Below are 19,878 nucleotides of genomic sequence, written 5' to 3' on the forward strand. Positions count from 1 at the left end.
GTTCATTACATTTTAGTTCAGCAATTGGAATTTTGATTGGGTATCTACCTTATTTTGGGCTTATTGATAGAATAGTGTCAGCTTTATATATACCGTGTAAGCAAAAACCGTACGTTTTTGTGTTCCTTTATAAGTGGAATATAATAAAGTATGTGTTATTATCATCCTTTATTAAACTGGTTAGAAACCGGAGAGCAAACTTAAGAGTAGAAGAAAAACAATTAATCAAATAAGGTATTAAAGGCGTTCACTAAGAAGTTAAAAACGACATTAAGGATGATGTTGATAAATAATTATTATTTTTGATGAATATATACATGAAATAAACCTCTAAGTTTCGAAATAGTGTGCCAACCAGACAATGCAACATTTTATGAATAATCGACATACTCATTTCACCTAAAATTTAACAAGCAATTTTCATTGAGATAAAAGCATAAATCTGTCTGGATTGAACCTTAGCGCATGCACTTCTTGTTCAAATGTTCAAGCGATTGTTATAAACGTAGCGAAAGACAGTACTTACGAGGGTAGTCAGTATGTAATGAGAGTTGACTGGTAACCCCATACGATATATAAATTATTTTCGTGGCATTTCACTGTGATCACATAAACACTCTACCTTTATCTTAAAAAAGAACATGTAAAAATTGTATCACACACTTGATTACGTAGCAGCATTAGCATTAGCATAACATCAATAGCTTATGGACATATCACACAAAAGGCGGGCCTTTTAAATTACAGCAAAGACATGTGTTTAAAACGTCCGGGAACAGCAAAAATACATGGTGCATATGGTTAGTTCTTGGCAGGTATAAAGACTAGGTCCAGGGTCTGCCTTTGTTAAGATATGAGAATTGCCATTAAACTTGGGTGGAAATGGGATGTCGTTGAACTTCAACAACTTTAGGATTTGAAGGGAAGCAACATTTTTCTGCAAAAATAAAAAAAAAGAAAAAGAGGTTATTACAAATGACATTAATTATCTCCAAAATGAAACGGATTCAAATATAACTAGACATAGCTGTGGTCTAAGACCACAAACACAGCCGTTGTGACCCCTTTATGACTTTTGACCCAAAAATATATGAAAACCCCATAGACATTGGCTAATGTCAATGCATGTGCGCACGTGGCATCACTTTGCTATGTTATTTGTAGCAGAAGAGACATTTTGAAGGTTTTCGTCTCAGACCGGAAGTGATCCATTAATAACCTTTTACCACAAATAGAAAAATATTACGTATACATTGAGAAACATCAATTCATGTGTAAATTTACCGTCATTGTGCTATGTTTTTCTTGGTTGATAAATTTTTATTTTTTAAGTTATTTCGTTTTATACCGGAAGTGACCCCTCAATGACCTTTGACCCCAAATCTGTGTACACCCAATAGACTGCATGTACTTGTATTATAATGATATTGTACCCTGGGTAATAATGCTATCTTGTTCTATTGCAATTTCAACATGCTCTAAACTAAAAACAAAAATAGTAATTAAGTTTCTGGAACGAAGGGATGTCATATTTACGCACTACCTTAATTCAAATAAGCATAATTCTTTTAAAATGAATTACCAATATGGCGATTTCGACAAAATTGTCAGAATGTTTTTGCGCAGGAAGTCGAATTACCTTCATAATTAATTTCAAAATAATTGATAAAAAATATAAGCATTGTCGATAAGTTCAGAATACATGACAACCTTCTGACACAGTCGCATTTATATTTCATCAATGAAATTTCTATAAAAATAACGGAAACTGGCATATTAAATGACTCTGTACTCTGATTATGAAAGAACCGTAAGCAATTTTATTATATCTCGTCGATTTGATCGATTGCATCCTAAGGTAACTGTAGTTTATCATTAGCAATATAATAAGGGGCGTCGATAAACTAACATATTAAAGCAACATCTGTTAATCTAATTTGTGATGAAAATGAAAACAATTGGGCAAATTTTATTAAACTGCAAATTATTACAGGAGAAAATGACTTATAAGAACTTTGAAAAAACGCAGCTAATATTTTACAAGAAAAAGCAAAGGGTACAGCGAAACATAAAATATTTTCCGTTTCTCATTTTTTTCATTCGCTGTAGGGGTTTTAGTCTTTCACCTGGTAAATTTGATTTTGTAAATCTTAATTATGAATTTCGTTGTGAAATCGAAAGGAGGAAGCAGAAAGGTTTGATCGAATTGTTCGACTTAAGTTACAGAATCTTGTTTCCCATTCAGAATGTCTCTTAAAGGACCGTACTTCATGATGGATTAAGCATTTTATATGGAAGTTGAAAAAACGAAGTTAAGATTAATGTTGATAAATTAGTTTGGTCAAGTTTCAGTATTTTTTCACAGTTGATGAGAATTGTTGATCAAACTAAATTAAATGGAACAGCTTTTTGGCCGTAATATAAACCAGCATGAATGAGACTAGCAGATTATTTAGATTGTACATAAGAAAAGCAGTTTTCGTCCTGGTAACGCTAAAATGTGTCAAACTACACGATCCTGTAAAGCTTCAGGTGCAATTAGGCTTTTATTGAAATTTTAAATGCTCTTCTTTTTAAAGTAAATTGATGGCAGGGTATTACATCTACTTTCACGGTTTGAATGGGAGTGTATTCCCGGGAGTGTATTACATGTACACGTACTTTCACGCAATAACAAAATATTTTCGCAAATATGCACACTTCGTTATAAAACATAATAGCCTTAAATGTGTTATAGGTGACAGCCACTAGTTTGCATTTATATTATTCACACAGTCACACGCTATTCGACTTCAATTCAAGTGTGTCCACCAAGTTAGATTACCGGGATACATATAGATACCATGGGGATAGCATGGAGCATTTCTGGGCCATAACTAGTCACCCTTAAATACTTCTTAATGCTTCTTTCAAGTGAAAATCCGTGTTTGATGTATCTGACTTGATGACCACCATTAAAGAGAAGATAAAGTGAACTTCGTAGCTTTTGCATTAGTATGAGGCGTTTGTGGAATAGTACACAAGAAATGATGTGAGTGAAAAGAAAGGAAAATCTGATCTAGTATTGGTTTGCGTTTTCATTCAATTGGCTGTTGGCTTAATGCTTACAATTGAATACATGAATTCAAAACCCACCCAAGTCCATGGGAAGTGATTTTGAGAAAAAAACATGTGTATCATTTTAATTCCTTCAGTTAGATTTACCTGGTCAATATGGTAGGTTTTACGTGGAAATGAGTGGGTTAAATTGTATTAGGTATGATGATTAGCATTTCAGGGACTTCGTGGGGGTTCATTTTAAATGCTGGACTTGGGTGGTTTTTTGAATCATATACAAAGACAACAATGTTGGAATGAGATTACCACTAGTAAGATAATACAAAATAAAGCACACATGTATGTATAATGTTGATAAACATACTGCCCTGTAATTTAAACCACACAGTTTCCTTGATTAAACCCATTTCTTTTTTCAAAAGTCATTCTCCAGCAATGAATGTGTTACAAGTGGACTTTTATACATACTGGATTTCAATCAATGTGTTACAAGACTCAAATCCTGGATTTGGATGGCTCCTTCATACATGCTATTTTACACATGCTCAATAGACGCAGAGGATGAATGTGAATGGCACCTTTTGTTTCGAAACTTTCTTATCACTAAGCTATACATTCTGATGTTGATATCAAAAAAGTTTACAGTTTGAAAAATGTCACTAGCTTAAAAAGTACGAGGTATTTGGTCAAAATAGTTGACAGCTGAATCAGCATCTTGCGGCTTCTTGCCCTCCCATAACTGTGAAATCACTGTCGTGTGACCATTAGGAACGACTCAGTGGCTTTTTTTTGCGAGCCGAGCAACAATGCAAACATGAAAATCAATTGTTTAACCACTTTCTTTACAGTAATTGATAGTCTTAGTCCAGAGGATGATTTAAGCACTTCCCAGCAAGTCTTGCGGTTAGCACAGCTGTGTGAGTGAACATGACACACTGCCCGCCCACTGCATACACACGTGCATGGTGAAATTTGAATTTTGACAGATATATTTACTATAAAAACACCTTCAAAAGGTCGGTCGATTTCACATATTATGTTATCTACAGAAGGTGTGAATTATCCTTCATGCATACATCACTTTAGATCTGAAATCGACCAACTAATAATGACACACGGGCAATTCTAAAACAACATCTTTTGCACAGAGTTCAATGGGATTTGAAAAGTAAAGTGGCAGTTGAAACTCTAGTGATAACACTTTTACAGTGCATGATGGGGCTTCCTTAAATCATCCTCTGGTCTTAGTCTTCCACATGGCCACGTGGCATGGCCACCATTCGTCGGTATATCAGTTCTGCTCAACATGCCATTCACACCACGTCTTATGAGAGACGTCCTGTCTGAGATGTCATGCGCAGTTGTGTGTCTCTGGAGTTCATCAAGGTCTACAGGGGATTTGTGAAAACCTTTGATTTCAGGTAACCCCACAAGAAGAAATTCACAGGTGAACTAGACTCTCCCAAGGCATATCAAGCCTTCTGAAACACGTTTGCTATTACTTACTTCAATCACGTTTCAACTATAGATATACGGTAGGTTTATAAACACCATATGAAATAAACATTGGGAGGAAGAACGGATATGATTTAAAATTAATGGGGCAAATTAGTGTGTAGGCACATCCTTAAAACATTAATTTTACAACTGTGATCATAATGACAAACCCGTGTAAAAATGACAGGATACGAGTACTTTTAAAGATATGAGGCAATGTAACATTCAGGGGAATAAATGTACTAAACTTGAAAGATTAACCTCATACCTTAATCATTTATTCAATATTTAAAATACAAACATTAGATTTACCAACTTTCGCTTTGTTTTGCCGTGATGAATCACAATTTTGAATTCAAGATTTAACAAGATTAATCGAAACAAACATTAATAAGCGAACAGATCACGTTTAACAAATTCGATATATTTATACCCGGCCATTTCAGTCTGCTACATATTTTACGTCTTGTTTTGAATAATGACGTTTTGAATTTGTTTGCATACTATTCTCTCATTAGAAAATAAGTTCCAGTTATTTTCAAATTTATAAATAATAGGCTAGTCATTCACTTTCAGCGAATTATATAACCTGATACCCTGAGATTACAAATGATTTTCATTAGATATGCAAAATTTAAAAAGTTTACAAAATCATTGATTACGTCATAGGCATATGAATTTTTGCATGGTGCCATATAGTGTGAAACATTGTGTTAGCGCGGAAGACTGTGAAATATCTGCTTGCGTTGATTGTGTAGACAGAGGATAGAATCTGTTTTGTACCATGCAAATAGAAAATGACTTCAGCTTACACTCCAATGTTGCGTTTATTCCAATTCTGGGACAGTGCTCTATTTTTTAAAATCCTCTAATGGGGATATTATGATGTCAAACTTACACAAGCCAGGGAGCAGTATAATACAACAATTCCGACTTTGGCCGTTCAACCCATTATCAGATTTGTATGGAATTTTATTTTCACTCAGTTCAATTGAGTATTGTTTGCGATTGACCTCAATTATTGCATTTTACACGTCTACTGACACGTCTATGACTTTTTCTAACGGAAACTAGCATCAACTTTTCGTTGAAAATGAAAGCTCAAAATTGACAAACATAAAGTTTGAATCTTAAAAGGGTTCGTTAATAATTGAATAAAAGTCGAGTTGTAAACACGCCTTTTAAATCTTACAATATGAGCATATTGGTTGTTTTCAATGTTTAAGGTGAAAATTCCAAGCCAGCAATGCTATTTATTTACTTATTTCAATGTCAGTGACTTGTACTTGACGATATAATCCTTATTTTCTCTACGGTGCTCTAAATCGTTAAAATAAACCATACTGCAGTTACTGTCCGTTTTCCTATAGACGAATCCAACGAGCCAAGTCATGGTCAGGATTTGGTCGGACATCTTTGGGTAGCCGCTAGCACCAACCTGGTGTTTTGAGCGTCCAATTGTGAATTTGGATTCCTCTATAGACGAATCCAAATCCACGCATTCCTACACCTGACTAGCAGCCTTTAGTTGGGTAGCCGTCGGCTACAATGCACCCAAAATGTGAAATGATTCGGCCTTTGCGGAAATTTTAAACTGCATTCCATCACCCGTTTTACACTTTCCGCGAAAAGACAGGTAGACAAAAGAATGATTAAAGTTTACAACACAATAGGCCCTATAGTTCCCTTCGGCAAAACACACAGCTTCTACATGGTCTATTCGCTGTTGAAGTGACATACTAATCGGATTAACTACGCCATATCAAACGCTACAAAAGGATGTACTTGCGAACAAAAGGACTATGTATGAATAGATGCGACGGGTTTACCTGATGAATCATCTCTATTGTATGTATTATTTTATTAACCCTCCTCGTCCTTGCATCTTCTCTAGGTGTTAGGCGGCTTTTATTTGCACAATGGGGCGCTCAAAACACCAGGTTGGTGCTAGCGGCTACCCAAAGATGGCCGACCAAATCCTGACCATGACTTGGCTCAACGAATAATATATATAATAGAATAATATATATAATAATAGAGTTATGGGTAATCCCATCACATCTATTCATACATAATCATTTTGTAGTACATCAATGCATAGATACCGCGTATAGTTAATCCGATTATTATGTATTAAGGTGTAAAACGGGTGATGGAATGCAGTTTAAAATTTCCGCCAAGGCCGAATCATTTCACATTTTGAGTGCATTGTAGCCGACGGCTACCCAACTAAAGGCTGCTGGTCAGGTGTAGGAATGCGTGAATTTAGATTCGTCTATAGACGAATTATCTATTTTTGGCACAGCGTTTAGAAATTTTACCGTTGCCTCTAAGCTTCACGAGTTTGAAGAATACAAAGTACGCGACACCCTCCTATCAACATAAATATAAAATGACACGTTATTAAAATAATTCCCAGCAAATAGCATGCGAGTACAGTTGATGATTGCTTACGAGTATTCGTCAAGGAAATCCTAGTGGGGAAAAATTCAAATTTGGAGGCATATGACCCAATTTTAGCGCATATGGTCACAAAAAGTACAAGCGACATGCACACAAATTAACAATAACCCTGCAGGTTTGAGTTTACAAGCAGTGAAAATCAAATCGAGGATCACTGGGAAATACTTTTAAGTTAATTACCTGTTAACAGAAAACAAACATATCAGAGTATAAAGAATGCAGTCTGTATTCATGTGAACTAGACTCTCCTAAGGCATATCAAGCCTTCTGAAACACGTTTGCTATTACTTACTGAAATCACGTTTCAACTATATAATAGATATAAGGTAGGTTTATATACACCATGAAATAAACATTGGGAGGAAGAACGGATACGATTTAAAAGTAATGGGGTAAATTAGTGTGTAGGCACACCCTTAAAACATTGATTCTGCAACTGTGATCATCATAGTCAAACCCATGCAAAAAAAAAAAAAACTAAACAAAACCGCCAAGATACGAGTACTTGTGAGGCAACAAAACATGGCTAAAACAATACAAAACAAAAGAATCTGTAAGAAAAGAAAAACGATTTCAGGGAAAACTTCTTCAATATTAAAGGTTTAAGATAGACATGACATATAGACGAATCCAATGAGCCAAGTCATGGCCGCATCATTTCACATTTTAGGTGAGATGGAGCCGACGGGGACCCAGCTATGGCTACCATTGAGGTGTAGGAATGCGTGAAATTGGATTCGTCTACATGTATAGGGAAAATGTTTGAGCACAACATTGTATCTAGTTCTCATTTGTTCTCAAAGAAGTTTTCGGCAATGATTAATATCTTAGATAGCCAGTTACATGTTACAGGTTGATCGTGTCAGTTATTCCGACTCTTTCTAAATTTACTATGATTAACATTTCTGCATTTGTTCAAAACGGTAAAAGAGGTTCTTTTTATAAAGAAGTTTCTTTTTATCTTCATATTACAGAAGCAGAAGGATGATGTCGAATGGATTTATATCGTAACATAACTGAAATTCAAGGAATTTTTCCAAGTAGATTGCCATGTTACATTTTCTCATTAAATCACGACATGCTACAAGTCAATGTTCTCTTCTTCCGGATTTAGTATTTGACGTTTTTGTGGGACCAATGTACTAATGGGCTCAACTAAAAAAGTATCACCTCGCCCAGGGCAGATATATTACGAGCCCATGAAAATAATTATACGAGTCTTGCAGAAGACGTTTTTTACTTACTAAAATATTTACTTACTTATGGTAAAATTGTTTTAAATAATCTTAAAAATATATGTTATTTTGTTTTTCACATAACTATGTGTCATGTTCATTTTATTTTTATTTTTATGTGAACCTATTGGATGTGCTAGTTAAGTTCAATTATTATTATAGTCTGTGTTCAATTACTTTCCTACTTTATGCAATTTAGGCTACATAAATATCCCGCCAAAATATTAAAGTAATATTTTTCCCACGACAAAATAGCATAGTCAATGAATTAATGATACATCTGGTAGCTTAGATCATAACTTTTATATAATTAGTTGCAATTATCCCAGATAATTCTTGATTTGTTTTTACAGTCTTGAATTGTCGAGATTTTTGATCAAAAACGTGCACTCGGTGTATTTTGAAACTCGAGGCCATAACTCTTCTCAAATTAGCCCCAAATCATCTATATAATAATACGCATCGTCTATCTGTCTATCTGTCTGTCTATCTATCTGTCTGTGTGTCTGTCCGCCTATTTTCTCGGAGACTAGGGGTCGCACGTTCCTCAAACTTGGTGGGTGGGTGCAGCTTGACCCCATACAGAACAAGTTTGTATTGGTTAGTGGGTCAAGGTCACCCAAGGTCATCCAGGGGTCAAATTAGTAAAAACTGTTTTTCTCGGAGACTGGGGCTCGCACGTTCCTCAAACTTGACGGGTGGGTGCGTCTTGACCCGGGACAGAACAAGTTTGTATTGGTTAGTGGGTCAAGGTCACCAGAGGTCATCTAGGGGTCAAATTAGTAAAAACTGTCATATGGGCATGCAACTTGGTGGGTAGGTGCATCTTGGCCTAAGACGGAACAAGTTTGTATTGGTAGTGGGTCATGGTCACCCAGGGGTCATCTGAGATCAAATTAGTAAAAACTGTTTTCCGCCTATTTTCTCTGAGACTAGGGGTCGCACGTTCCTCAAACTGGGTGGGTGCATCTGGACCTCAGACAGAACAAGTTTGTTTCGGTTAGTGGGCCAAGATCACCCCGAGGTCATCCAGGGGTCATCTGAGGTCAAATTAGTAAAAACTGTCGTATGGGCATGAAACTTGGTGAGTACAGTCACCATCAGCCAGGTAATCGCAACAGCCGAGAACCGCCAAATACGGGTAACCGCCTAGTAATTTATTATTTATATACGCGTGTAGCAAACGCCAATGGGAATAATTTTGATTTGCCTAAATTTGATATGATTTGTTTTTACAATATTTCTAGGGTGAGAATTTTGTTAATACCTTTTCAGATTTCCCATTCGGATTCATAAATATGTGATATTTTGAACAAATAATGAGTACCCTTACCTTTCTGCAACACTTCCCGGTACCACTGGGCATAGGCTGACAGTCAACACTTTGGCTGAAAACAGTCCCTTTCTATCATTTGCGAACAAAATATGTCTCTACATAAATTACGCACATTACGCGTATATGAAGAGAGCTATTAACGGTGTAATGACTACTAGGCATCGTCGCCGGTCACTCTGTAGTATTCGTAGTGCCTTGGCACAGTGGTTCGAACCTTGGTGTGAATTTTAGTATTTTTTATTCTTTTTACTAATGCGCTTTGCTGTGCCGTTTTTCAAACAGGCCCCTGAATGAAATTGATGCCCAAGTACCCTTAATGACATTTGATCGGTGTTTGTACACGTGTAATCAATTTGATGTCACTTGGCGTTGGATCAATTATTACTACAATGAAACTGCATTATGTCACATATATATTTAAGCAGCAAAGCCAGCTGAAGCAGTACCCTAGACATTGTTGACACGGTGCCTTCAGAAAAGAAAGTTTCCTATTACTAAGATCTAACCTTTGAGACGGTTTGTTGAAGTTTAGTGCACAATGTTTTCTCGCTGCGTTTAGAAATGTCAATCAACACGAAAACGCGTAAACAAAGTTTGATTGACAGGTGACGTCACATGCAAACTAGTATTCTCTGATCCCGATATTAAATAAATAGCAGGCGGAAACGTTACTCTACTCTAGAACAATGTTTAATGGTGTCAAGCTTTTTATGAATTTTACCTATTTATTTGAAATTGACAGATAGGAAAAGTGAATGTCTCGCTGACAATACCTTGCCTCTAAACTTCCTGTGTTTAGCACAATTCATTCAATATGATTTATAAAAAATAAAACGTTATTTAAATAATTATTCTCAGCCAATAGCATATGCGTACAGCTGCTGTTTTCTTACGACTATTTTTCAAGGAAATCCTGGTGGAAATGTATTCCCTACTACCTAATTCAGACAATAAGCTACGAATTGTTTGATTTAGTGACTATCACTAGGTTGATTTATTAGCTGAAAAGGATAAACTTCACGCAGACAACAGAGTGCTCGCACTATGATCCTGTACTATATAAAGTTTTGTTACATCATAATGGTAGATTAAAAAACCCTAAATCTGGAAAGTTAACAAAATTCTCGCGTTTCACAATACGATGCGCCGCCAGCGGTTGCTTTTGGCAGTCAAATTTTCGACTCCAGAGTCGACATCGCCGTTCTAGCTGCTATTGAATTTTCACGCGAGTGTGATAATAAATATGTTGAAAACAGCTCCACGAAGGATTCACTGTGATCAATAGATAGAAAATGGATCTACTATAGTTGTAAATTGTTGTTTTAGTGTGCATTCGCATGTAACATCATTATAATGACATTTAAACCCACAATGATGCATGTTCCTGTATTGTAATCGTATTACGCCGGCTTTGGATATCGACTCATTTTCCCATGATGCAATGCGTATTTTGGCCTCGACCCATCGACCGCTGGAGGCGCATTGTATTGTGAAACGCGAGAACAGGCGGCATAGGAAGCGCAACACGTGACGTACGAGGCTGGCGAAGATACAGGGCTGACAGCCCCATTCAAAATACACGGTTAGCAATTACAAATGGAAAATTAACATACTTGCAGTGGGGTACTTTGTAGAATCCCGACGGTTTTAGAGTAAGATAATTTTGCTCTGACAGCACATAACAAATTTAGAATTGTTTGTGAAGATTTCATGATTATGTGTTAATCCAATGGCGACCTCAAAATTGGCGATATCGCTTCCATCACCGCCTGCGCGAGAACCACTCTCTGCGTTGTTAAAGTCCAAGACATTGTAGAAACTAATCCTGTGTTTAAACACATTCCAACAAAAAGTGTAATTACGTATACATTCAATATTCCCCTATTACTGAGAGACAAAAATCTGTGATTGGTTGAAAAATTCGTGAAAATCTGTAATACAACACAGATTCGTGAAAATCTGTACTACAGCACAGACTTTCAATGGATTTGTAAACCATTTACAGATTTTTCACGGAAAATGACCCTTAAGTCATATTATAACATTTGCGGAGAAGAACGCCCTCAAGAAAATGTTTAATTCGGGTTTTTACACGATTGTAATGTACTTTAGTAAACAAAGATTCTCTGCAAAAATCAAGACTTTAGGTGCTGTAGTTTTGTCAAAATCCGTGATTTGAATAAACCGATGGAACCGTCGTTTTATTATTACGATAGAAATATTAGTCGAACGCGTATGTGTTGTTGACATGGTTGTTCATAACACAGTACTGCGTACACGGCGTACGGGACACACACACACGCCAGAGGATCGTACTGTATTACAACCGCCGGAGTAACATGCATTGGCGCTATTAGTAAATTCCAATTATTTTCTTTGCTTGTTCGGCTCAAAATTAAAAGGGGACATATCTGACAGTAAAAGCTAACATTTTATGGAAAATAAATACTAATCTATTTTTAAAGAAATGTTATAATATGGCTTTAGTGTAAGCATTTAAGGCAAGTGGGATGGCAGGAGCCATATTTTCCAGGTTTAGCCATTTAACCAATCATCGCATTTGTATTAGGCGTGTGAAGGAAAGCGATCCCATCTTTGAATGGCGTGATCCCATCCCAATCGCATGTAAAAGAGAACTTTTGATTCGCGAAATTAAATCCTCACGAATTTTATCACATAGAGAGTTGCATATCCCGTCGAAAATTTGCACAACTTGGTTCCGAATTTGACAACCCAACTCTGGCAACTTCCATTACAGAATTCACCTCAAAATTCATTTTGTGACATAATTTTCATTAGTAGATTATTTATTTACCTTGAAACTAGCCTTATATATCTTTACAAGGATATAAATTCCACAAAGCATCGGAACTTTCACATAAAACTGGCTAAAAATCAGGAAATTGGTGTCTATTTTTGTTGCTCCATTCACTGCTTAAAAATAGTGACCAATCATGCCAATGATTTTTTCACAAATTTTCATTTCTGTCTCATAATGTTTTTTATTAAAATCACTTCTAAACATTTTAAATCTTTTTTAAATCATAGAAACAAATAAAGATGATAGTTTTAGAGTGTTGTTTAGAGTGTTGTAACATGAGAAAATAAAGTTTTAATACTCTGAGGAATTGTGGGTAAAAATGGCCGCCCTCATGGGCCATGACGTTGGTTGCTTGGTCAAAAATATTTCGTAATTTTATCACGGTTTGCATGTTATTTCTTACAAAAAATGGCCATATTTCATTTTAGAGATATTCCAACATTCAACAGACCATGCGAAGCCGTCTTTAGTCGTTTTGAGGTCGTCACAATTTCGTTGGTAGTCGTTGTCAACGACCATTGACGAAAAAACAACGGCAAGTGACTTCACATCTCGAACCCTGACGACACATTGTGGCAAGTAACGAAATTGTAACGATCTTGGTGCGGCAGTGACTTGCGAATTTTGTCCGGAGGGTGACGGATGTTGACTGTTGATGGCGGGTCGTTTGTGAGTACCTGCGGCATTGAAACGGTGGTCTGCGATGGTTTACGATTTTTAAACGATGGTCCACGATTTAAAATTTGCCATTTTTTTACATTTTTTTTACATTTCAATAGACTGTCCGGCACGATGCAATTTTGAAATGCATATAAAAAGAAATATCAATAATAATAAAACATATTAATATTTTTTATTGTCATTGATATTGATGTTAATATTTTTGATTATTATTGAATACATGTTATATGCATATTCAATATTAGAGGTTTATTGTTTAAGTGGGTCAAAGTGCTCAGAGCTGGGAATAGGTATGTATAGGGCTATGAAGTGCGTATATGTTTAAGCACAGAAAGTTCCATTTCCTTAGGTTACATATAGAAAATGCTGCTTCACATTTTAAGTGGATGATTCCAATGCCTCCATTTAAACACGCTTGAGATGTTCAAATAATTGATATGAGCAGATTTAGCACTAACCTAGCATAGTTTTAGATCTGGTGTGATATTTGACACTTGTGGGGCACATAGTGCTCATATATCTGCCTGTGGAAATAATGCCGCTTAAGGGATGTATAATGGGCGGGAACCTGGTTTGGATTCCAGAGGGAGTGTGCCTGTAAGAGACATAGCCATCAGAAAAGGACCAGCTCAGATCGCGCACCAAATATGTTTGCAGATCAGAAATTGCATTTTTTCTCAGCCAAAATAGGCAGAGCTGGGAATCGAACCCGGGACCTCCCTCTTGTAAAACTCAGTGCATTACCACTGAGTCAACTAACTATTAGTTGTGAGAAGTGTTGTAGTAATCCTTGATATTGCTGAATCGATTTAATTAAAATTGATAGGCCTATTTATCTAATGTGCGATGTTCCATAGGGTACTATAAACTAGGAATGTATGATAAATGGCTATCAATCGATCAATCAATCAAGTTTTCAAGTTATCAACAATCAACAATAAACTGACGTATCATGGAATATTACTAATGACTTACTAATCTACCAAATAAATATATAAATAAGTCAGTAAATAAACACATAAATAAAAAGGCATAGGTATAAATAAATAAATAATGCAAAAAGCAGTTAGTATTTTAGTTCCAAAATTATTCCAAACATTCTATTATTTACAATTTTCTCTATACACGCAAAGAACATGTGCTTATAATATCCGCGCCCCGATCCGCGCCTAATCAATAATGGGTCTTTCACCATGTTAACTCTATAGTTAAACTACTGTATCCCTGTAGGATTATCTACTGACCAGGTGCTAAAAAGGTGGACGCTATAAAAGTAACCAATCAAGCGTATATATCAAGGTCATAGCAGGGCATTATACAAAGAATGGTCAAAGGTCAACGTTTCCAAAGAAGTATAGTATAGACGTGGACGCAAGCTTTTTTGCGGGAAACATAAAAACATACTCGCCAGTCGTGCCCTTTTTATGAGATTTGATACGGCGCCGAAGACTACAGCTGTTCCATAATAAAACCGAAACCCCGATTCCATACGAAAATTTGTATGTTGTTACAAGGAATTCAAAGTAATTTTATCATCAAGGGACCCACATAGAGGAATGCGACATCGATTGTGAGCAATCTGCATTCGGTTGCCTGCAAAAGCAGACGATCAGAATGAAATTCTGAAAAGACCAGATATTTTTCTTAATTTCATGGTAAGCTTAAAACGCATCGAAAACGCCAAATTACAGTCACAAAATATATAATATTCGTAAATCACTCGGTATGTGGAAACAAACTGCATTAACAATAACAAAGTATGTGCCCAAAGATTTGTCTTTGGCATGCCGCTTTTTTAAAATATCACCAAAATATCAAATTTTGGAAAAACGCCCCAAAATTTAAAACACGAACCTTCCAAAAATAGATACATATTCGCACTTGGCGGCCCAGTCACTACCTGCCGCTGTGATTTGGGTAACTCTTTGCTTCCCCTCTCCGGATACCTGAACTTCAAGTTCGCCCACCCAGCAAACACAAAAACGTTTTAAATAAGTTATATTTTGGATTTAGGTAAAAACGTTTTAATAACATTAAAATGTCGGGTTATATAAAGGTCATGAAAACGTTTTAAAACGTTTTGTATGAAAACACACTTCAACAATATTTTTAAAAATGTGTTCAAAATGTTATTGTAAACTATTTTTGCAAAAATTTTTTGCCACGTATTTTGTCAACACTTAAATAACATTATGTTAAAATATTTGCACCCAGCAAACACCAAAATGTTCTTAAGATGTTTTTTGCAAAACGTTTTGATAACATTTAAATGTCGGGTTATATAATGGTAATGAAAACGTTTTTAAAACGTTATTGCAAATATTTTGGGCAAACATCTTTTGCAAAATATTTTTTCAACCCCAAAATAGCATTCTGTTTAGAATGTTTTGTACCAAGTTTTCAAAAATATTTTTGGAATGCTATTAAAACGTTTTATACCCTTTATATAACCCGACATTTAAACGTTTTCTGTAAAACGTTTTGTGTTTGCTGGGCAGTAGATTATCAAAATAATGTTTTTTAATGTTACGAAAACGTTTTATACCCTTAATATACCCTTTATATAACCCGACATTTAAACGTTTTCTGACAACCTTTTATACCCTTTTGCGAATGATGTCGAAAGCGTTTTGTGTTTGCTGGGCATACACCACGCCTTAAGTTTTTCAAGTTTATACACAATATGCATAATAGTCAATGACTCGTTATATGCAATTTGATTCGACTGTACATGCAATGACTCGACTCGATTGTTTGAAATGACTCGACGTGACTTGAAAAGATGCGGACAGAGACAGACAGACAGACAGACACCCACCCAGACACACAGACAGACAGATTCCGGTGAATTATAGTAAGATTGGGAGTGAGTGAATTGCCAGCCTGTATAAACCCTATTATTATGATTATTACTAGGAAACACTATTGGTAGAGAATCGGCATATGTCCACTTCCAGTGGCGTAGATTTCTTTTTGACATATGGGGGGAGGATGGGGTTGGAAAAAATTTCTTGAAGTATGGTGAATCCAGCTATTTGGGGAGCTAAATCCAATATTTTGCTAGCAAGTGACATGATGAGTTATAAAAAGTTGGACTATTTAGGTGTTTTCTATAGGTCATGGGCTATAACCTTTGAGTGGTCAACTAAATCAATCCTCTACAGGGGGTCCCAGGATGAGCAATAATGAAATAACGAAATAAACGAAGTAAGTTTATGGTGCAAATGCGAATGAAATTTTTTGTCATAATTGAAGCTAAAATGATGAAAAATGGTGCAAAAGTGCACAAAATGGTTTCCTTTGGGGCTATAAAAATGGCCAAATATGAGGTTAATTTGTCCAAAAACCCACAAATACGTCAACATTGGGGGATGATTATATGGATTATCCCCCTGGCAAAATATTTTAGTGCTGCAATTCATTTGTTCTGCATATTTTTGCCGTAGATCTTTACAGGTCAGTCAAGACTCGTTCCTTAGACAATGTTAGAAGACTCTACACTACTCGAGAATCCAGTTTGGTGTGACTCTGATTACAGGCCTGGCAAAAACTATCACTTAATGTTTGTAGAAATCAACACACAATCAATTTTCATTAAACTTGGTATGTAAGTATAGTTTTGGGCAAGTATTGGTCATGCAATGTGACACAATTTATGACCACCATTAGAAAGAAGACAAGTACATTTTCATATTAATATGCGGCGATTGTGAAGATTGTCATTCATTCAGGTAGTAACACCTATGATATTTAAGGCCAGAGTAATGGGAGAGAACATGGACCTTTTCGAGCATCATCATTTCTGAATTGTATGTCCAAAGTATATAAAACTATACATTTTTGGAAAGGAAATGAGTCAAGGAATCCCATGGTGATTTGTCAGATTTGTTCAAAAATCTCGAGGTTTTTGAAAAAATCACAAAAATCACTTTTTTACCCCAATTTTTTTGTGACAACTTAGAATAAAATCAGTTCGGAGAAAAAAAAATTCAGTTAGCTTTTCATGAAGAAGAGACATGAACTTAGGGAAAGTTTTTTTAAATTTTTTTGAAATGCATCTCTTTTTACGAAATATTGAAAAAAACATGTGAAAAAAGCAATTTTATATGTTGTCAATCTATTAAGCTAAAAATTGCACATAATGGTGTATATTTTTGTTTAAAACAAATATTTTGAAAAAATGAGAAAACCTTCCCTAGACTTTGATGTACTCTAAACAATAGTGCAAAAAGTTTTCCTTTTGCTTGCATATTTTTCGTGTTATCTTGTCACAAAAATCGTGCACTATTGTCAAAAGTGAACTCTGAGAAATCGACGTTTTAGTAAAAAAAATGTCAAAATTATGCACAAAACGTGGTTATATTTGAAAACGGTAAGAATTTCACGCTTGGTGCATGGTCTAAATATGCATCTTTTTGCACCAATGAATCTATAATGTCTGCTTTCAGTGCGCCAAAATTCAAAATAATTAAAAAATTCTAAACGGCATTTTGACTGAAAATTTTTGTTTTGTTTACACACATTTGCTGGCGTTAACAACATACCGAATGCGCCTTGACTGCGTTGGACATACGCACAGAGGTGCGCCGCGTCACGTGACGCGAATCGCTCGCGTAATCACAATATTTCGCATTCACGCATTTCTGACTCATTATTTCCCGCCAATTTACTAAGCTGTCTTGAGCCATGTGACTTTTTAGAGTTGAAAAGAGTGAAATAAATCACGCAAAAATACGAGTAAATATTAGAAAGTTGTATTTTATCAGTTTCAAGTGAAAGAATACATCTTTGTGTTGATAAATATCAAGAAATCTCAAATTCGGGCGTGGACGAATATGTCTTTCATTACTCTGGCCTTACGATTGTAATCTGATCTACTGGACTTACGTTTTATATTTTCACGTCCTATCGCGGATGCATGAGCATCAAGAAGATCCCTCAACTTTGACCTGTTACACAACAACATCCGCTTCACAGTTCAACGAGCCTTTGCCGCCAGAACATCTCCTGATAATACATCCAGGATAGGATGTGCAATATTGCCATTCAGAAAAAGTAAATCCATTACATCAGATTACATTAGTAGATTTCATTTGTTGTTACTACCTGTATGAATGATAATCTTCAAAATCGTGTTTTCAACCAATTTGATCGGGATAGCCTGAATTTGGTTATCAAATTACAACAGACCTCAAGAAAACCATCTCCGTTTCAATCTACGTTGTTTACACTCTCAATTACGATACCACGTAGTTTACATGGTTTATGGATTAAGCTGCTTGTGAAGGGACATAACATGGCTAGCAAAATCATAGCTAGAGCGCAAAAAGATCAACGAACGTATTCGTCAAAACAAGTTTTACAATCAACGTTTTGAGGAATGAAATAAACCGTATATCGGAGGATTTACGCGTGGAATTAGTCGTTGATGTTTACGATGAAGTGACAAATTTCATCGCGCAGGCTCAGTTGACCCAGCAGCGGAAGTTCAAACTTGGTGAAAGCACAGAGGAGAAAGAAAACAGAGAGCGTACAACCAGTCAAAGCCTCAGCATCACCCGATATTAAATGAGGGCCGATTGTTCCCGAGAAAAAAAGATAGAGAAGCGACACTCTGTACAATTAACGTGCAGACGGCCTATACCGACGTGAGGACAGAAAATGTGACTCTCGTGCTAGTCTCGGGCGCGGGCTAGATTGTATGCGAGTGTCAGAACCACATAATTAACTGGTTGTGTAGGAGACTAGCACGAGAGTCACATTTTTCTGTCCTCTGCTGTCCTCCGGAGTGTCGCGGCCCTGATTGTTCCATGAAATGCGACAAGCGAGACTGCTATACGCAATAACTGTGTATTTTCACGGTCTATCGCGTAATCGCGAAGGACGCAACGCTCTAGTATTGCGTATACGCGAAGCCATGTAGCGCTGACGTGATTGTTAGACACGGCACGATCGAACAATCGGCCCTCATGAATATGCGAGAACTTACATCATATAATACACGGGGACTTTGACTGGTTGTACGCGCTTTATTTCTTTCTCCTCTGTGAGTGAAAGTAATTCTCCATATCACGGGAGCATGAACAAAATCAAACTGAGGTCACTAGAGGGCGAAGGTCATATGGGGTCAGTATGTCCAGTTGGGCTTGAAAGTGGTAAAAACAATCCTCAATATGATGGGAACATGTCAAAAAGTCAAAAGGTTTCATCAGGGATCAAATAGCATCGCTATCAGTTAGTCTTACAGCTACAGGCGAACTAGTACTATTTAGCAATTTCGTTGGACAGATGTTCAAATGGACAAATCATATATCAAAATGCTCAGAAGAATATTTTCTGGTATGTTGTCAAATTTGTCACCCGCGCGTTCTTGTCCGACTCCATTTAAGGGTTTTTTAAACCAATAATGCGTCAATATATTGATATGGATGTGTGGATCAAAAAAGTCAACTTTTAATACAGAATAATAATTTCTTTTGACAGAGTAGTGCGGAACTTCTTCTATGACCTATGGTTTTTGACTGATGACCTCTTGAAATATTCATAAGTAGGCATAAAATATACGATTTTGGTGATTAAGAACATTTTGGCAATATTGGAATCTTTTTCATAATTTTGAGCAATTTCTTGCATTACTAAAGTTTATATTACACTTTATATTATTGATACAAAAATGCGTCAATATATTGATATGGATGTGTGGATCAAAAAAGTCAACTACAATATTCTTCTATGACCTATGGTTTTTAACTGATGACCTCTTGAAATATTCATAAGTAGTCATAAAA

This window comes from Amphiura filiformis, chromosome 8 (assembly GCF_039555335.1).
Source record: "Amphiura filiformis chromosome 8, Afil_fr2py, whole genome shotgun sequence".
Taxonomy (NCBI): domain Eukaryota; kingdom Metazoa; phylum Echinodermata; class Ophiuroidea; order Amphilepidida; family Amphiuridae; genus Amphiura; species Amphiura filiformis.